Genomic DNA, 5,000 nt, shown 5'->3' with positions numbered 1-5,000 from the left:
CGGACCTTTCGGCCTAGGTTAGACACTCGCTGCTTCACTCAGTGTAGCGCGCGTGCGGCCCCGGACATCTAAGGGCATCACAGACCTGTTATTGCTCAATCTCGTGTGGCTAAACGCCACTAGTCCCTCTAAGAAGTTAGACGCCGACCGAGAAGGTCGCGTAACTATTTAGCATGCCAGAGTCTCGTTCGTTATCGGAATTAACCAGACAAATCGCTCCACCAACTAAGAACGGCCATGCACCACCACCCACAGAATCAAGAAAGAGCTCTCAATCTGTCAATCCTACCTGTGTCCGGGCCGGGTGAGTTTCCCCGTGTTGAGTCAAATTAAGCCGCAGGCTCCACTCCTGGTGGTGCCCTTCCGTCAATTCCTTTAAGTTTCAGCTTTGCAACCATACTTCCCCCGGAACCCAAAGACTTTGGTTTCCCGGAAGCTGCCGGAAAGGTCGTCATGGTAACGCCTCCCGATCGCTAGTTGGCATCGTTTATAGTCAGAACTAGGACGGTATCTGATCGTCTTCGAACCTCTGACTTTCGCTCTTGATTAAAGAAAACATTCTTGGCGAATGCTTTCGCAGTAGTTCGTCTTCCGCCGATCCAAGAATTTCACCTCTAACGGCAGAGTACGGACGCCCCCGTCTGTCCCTCTTAATCATTACCTCGTGCTCCGAAAACCAACAAAATAGAACCGAGGTCCTATTCCATTATTCCATGCAACACTATGCAGGCGAACAGCCTGCTTTGAACACTCTAATTTTTTCAAAGTAAACTTATCGGCCACCGCCGACACTCAGTCAAGAGCACCGACGGAGAACCGAAGGTGAGGCGAACGCAACCAGTGACACGCCTTGCGACGGACCGGCGGCGCTCGCCCAAAATCCAACTACGAGCTTTTCAACCGCAACAACTTTAGCATACACTGTTGGAGCTGGAATTACCGCGGCTGCTGGCACCAGACTTGCCCTCCAATGGATACTCGTTAAGAGTTTTAGGATGTACTCATTCCAATTACAGGGCCTCGTTAGAGTCCTGTATTGTTATTTTTCGTCACTACCTCCCCGTGTCGGGAATGGGTAATTTGCGCGCCTGCTGCCTTCCTTGGATGTGGTAGCCGTTTCTCAGGCTCCCTCTCCGGAATCGAACCCTGATTCCCCGTTACCCGTTATCACAAAGGTAGGCACGTAGCGTACCTTCGACAGTTGATAGGGCAGACACTTGAATGATACGTCGTCGGTGCAGAGACCGTACGATCCGCGTGGTTATCCAGAGTCATCAAACGTCACAGGACGAACCCGGTCGGTTTTGATCTGATAAAAGCGCGCCTCCCGAAGTCGGCGCTTAATGCATGTATTAGCTCTAGAATTACCACAGTTATCCACTTCGCTTACGAGACCAAATAAACCAAGACTGATTTAATAAGCCATTCGCAGTTTCGCTTTACGAGAACTCGTACTTGCACCTGCATGGCTTAATCTTTGAGACAAGCATATCACTACTGGCAGGATCAACCAGATAGCTGCGACAGCTGCGCTCGGCCCTTGCTGGGCCGCCCGGCGCGTGCTCGTCGCATTCGTTTAAGACCGAGGCGATCGCCTGCGGCCGTACTCAGCTTCGACAGTCGCTGGCCGCGACGTCCACGCTCTCGCCGGCAGTGCCAGGCGGAGCGATTTGCGTTTTTTCTTTGCTCGCCCTCTCTCGGGCTCGATCCATTCAGTTTCGCACAAACAAGAGCTCTGCCGGCCGCCTGCAGCGGTGCCTAAAACCCGGGCATAACAATGCGACCGTTCTGCTAGGCCGACAAGCGCTCAAGCCAGACGCTCGATCGAACGCCCCCTACATATTAGTCGAGACAACGGCTCGCTCATTAGCATCGCGTTTGTACTTTAACTTTTTTTGGCTCGGCTTCTTTCGACGCCGATGCCGGCGACGCAGCACTCTCTCGCCCGCCAGCCACCGAGAAAAGGGTGCGCTCCGACCGGCCCCGCACCGCTCTTTCTTGGCTCATTCGAAATTACTGTCTTTCGCTCTGACATCCCTTACCTAGGGTTAGGTTAGTATGCTTGCACGTTTGTACTTTAACTTTTTTTGGCTCGGCTTCTTTCGACGCCGATGCCGACGACGCAGCACTCTCTCGCCCGCCAGCCACCGAGAAAAGGGTGCGCTCCGACCGGCCCCGCACCGCTCTTTCTTGGCTCATTCGAAATTACTGTCTTTCGCTCTGACATCCCTTACCTAGGGTTAGGTTAGTATGCTTGCACGTTTGTACTTTAACTTTTTTTGGCTCGGCTTCTTTCGACGCCGATGCCGACGACGCAGCACTCTCTCGCCCGCCAGCCACCGAGAAAAGGGTGCGCTCCGACCGGCCCCGCACCGCTCTTTCTTGGCTCATTCGAAATTACTGTCTTTCGCTCTGACATCCCTTACCTAGGGTTAGGTTAGTATGCTTGCACGTTTGTACTTTAACTTTTTTTGGCTCGGCTTCTTTCGACGCCGATGCCGGCGACGCAGCACTCTCTCGCCCGCCAGCCACCGAGAAAAGGGTGCGCTCCGACCGGCCCCGCACCGCTCTTTCTTGGCTCATTCGAAATTACTGTCTTTCGCTCTGACATGCCTTACCTAGGGTTAGGTTAGTATGCTTGCACGTTTGTACTTTAACTTTTTTTGGCTCGGCTTCTTTCGACGCCGATGCCGGCGACGCAGCACTCTCTCGCCCGCCAGCCACCGAGAAAAGGGTGCGCTCCGACCGGCCCCGCACCGCTCTTTCTTGGCTCATTCGAAATTACTGTCTTTCGCTCTGACATCCCTTACCTAGGGTTAGGTTAGTATGCTTGCACGTTTGTACTTTAACTTTTTTTGGCTCGGCTTCTTTCGACGCCGATGCCGACGACGCAGCACTCTCTCGCCCGCCAGCCACCGAGAAAAGGGTGCGCTCCGACCGGCCCCGCACCGCTCTTTCTTGGCTCATTCGAAATTACTGTCTTTCGCTCTGACATCCCTTACCTAGGGTTAGGTTAGTATGCTTGCACGTTTGTACTTTAACTTTTTTTGGCTCGGCTTCTTTCGACGCCGATGCCGGCGACGCAGCACTCTCTCGCCCGCCAGCCACCGAGAAAAGGGTGCGCTCCGACCGGCCCCGCACCGCTCTTTCTTGGCTCATTCGAAATTACTGTCTTTCGCTCTGACATCCCTTACCTAGGGTTAGGTTAGTATGCTTGCACGTTTGTACTTTAACTTTTTTTGGCTCGGCTTCTTTCGACGCCGATGCCGGCGACGCAGCACTCTCTCGCCCGCCAGCCACCGAGAAAAGGGTGCGCTCCGACCGGCCCCGCACCGCTCTTTCTTGGCTCATTCGAAATTACTGTCTTTCGCTCTGACATGCCTTACCTAGGGTTAGGTTAGTATGCTTGCACGTTTGTACTTTAACTTTTTTTGGCTCGGCTTCTTTCGACGCCGATGCCGGCGACGCAGCACTCTCTCGCCCGCCAGCCACCGAGAAAAGGGTGCGCTCCGACCGGCCCCGCACCGCTCTTTCTTGGCTCATTCGAAATTACTGTCTTTCGCTCTGACATCCCTTACCTAGGGTTAGGTTAGTATGCTTGCAAGTTTGTACTTTAACTTTTTTTGGCTCGGCTTCTTTCGACGCCGATGCCGGCGACGCAGCACTCTCTCGCCCGCCAGCCACCGAGAAAAGGGTGCGCTCCGACCGGCCCCGCACCGCTCTTTCTTGGCTCATTCGAAATTACTGTCTTTCGCTCTGACATCCCTTACCTAGGGTTAGGTTAGTATGCTTGCACGTTTGTACTTTAACTTTTTTTGGCTCGGCTTCTTTCGACGCCGATGCCGACGACGCAGCACTCTCTCGCCCGCCAGCCACCGAGAAAAGGGTGCGCTCCGACCGGCCCCGCACCGCTCTTTCTTGGCTCATTCGAAATTACTGTCTTTCGCTCTGACATCCCTTACCTAGGGTTAGGTTAGTATGCTTGCACGTTTGTACTTTAACTTTTTTTGGCTCGGCTTCTTTCGACGCCGATGCCGGCGACGCAGCACTCTCTCGCCCGCCAGCCACCGAGAAAAAGGGTGCGCTCCGACCGGCCCCGCACCGCTCTTTCTTGGCTCATTCGAAATTACTGTCTTTCGCTCTGACATGCCTTACCTAGGGTTAGGTTAGTATGCTTGCACGTTTGTACTTTAACTTTTTTCGGCTCGGCTTCTTTCGACGCCGATGCCGACGACGCAGCACTCTCTCGCCCGCCAGCCACCGAGAAAAGGGTGCGCTCCGACCGGCCCCGCACCGCTCTTTCTTGGCTCATTCGAAATTACTGTCTTTCGCTCTGACATGCCTTACCTAGGGTTAGGTTAGTATGCTTGCACGTTTGTACTTTAACTTTTTTTGGCTCGGCTTCTTTCGACGCCGATGCCGGCGACGCAGCACTCTCTCGCCCGCCAGCCACCGAGAAAAGGGTGCGCTCCGACCGGCCCCGCACCGCTCTTTCTTGGCTCATTCGAAATTACTGTCTTTCGCTCTGACATGCCTTACCTAGGGTTAGGTTAGTATGCTTGCACGTTTGTACTTTAACTTTTTTCGGCTCGGCTTCTTTCGACGCCGATGCCGGCGACGCAGCACTCTCTCGCCCGCCAGCCACCGAGAAAAGGGTGCGCTCCGACCGGCCCAGCACCGCTCTTTCTTGGCTCATTCGAAATTACTGTCTTTCGCTCTGACATCCCTTACCTAGGGTTAGGTTAGTATGCTTGCACGTTTGTACTTTAACTTTTTTTGGCTCGGCTTCTTTCGACGCCGATGCCGGCGACGCAGCACTCTCTCGCCCGCCAGCCACCGAGAAAAGGGTGCGCTCCGACCGGCCCCGCACCGCTCTTTCTTGGCTCATTCGAAATTACTGTCTTTCGCTCTGACATCCCTTACCTAGGGTTAGGTTAGTATGCTTGCACGTTTGTACTTTAACTTTTTTTGGCTCGGCTTCTTTCGACGCCGATGCCGAC

At 54.1% G+C, this 5,000-nt stretch overlaps 1 non-coding gene across 1 annotated transcript in view; it reads right to left on the bottom strand.

Annotated features, from left to right (window-relative positions):
- The window catches only part of LOC144425313 (small subunit ribosomal RNA), a 1,810-nt gene extending 293 nt beyond the window's left edge, over positions 1–1,517 (bottom strand). Inside the window, exon 1 of the ribosomal RNA XR_013477457.1 lies at positions 1–1,517. This exon is cut by the window's left edge and continues 293 nt beyond it. This is a non-coding gene — a ribosomal RNA (small subunit ribosomal RNA).
- Positions 1,518–5,000: the final 3,483 nt, after the last annotated feature.

Source organism: Styela clava, chromosome 7 (genome assembly GCF_964204865.1).
Source record: "Styela clava chromosome 7, kaStyClav1.hap1.2, whole genome shotgun sequence".
In the NCBI taxonomy this organism is placed as follows: Eukaryota; Metazoa; Chordata; class Ascidiacea; order Stolidobranchia; family Styelidae; genus Styela; species Styela clava.
This window is presented reverse-complemented; position numbering and strand designations above follow the sequence as displayed.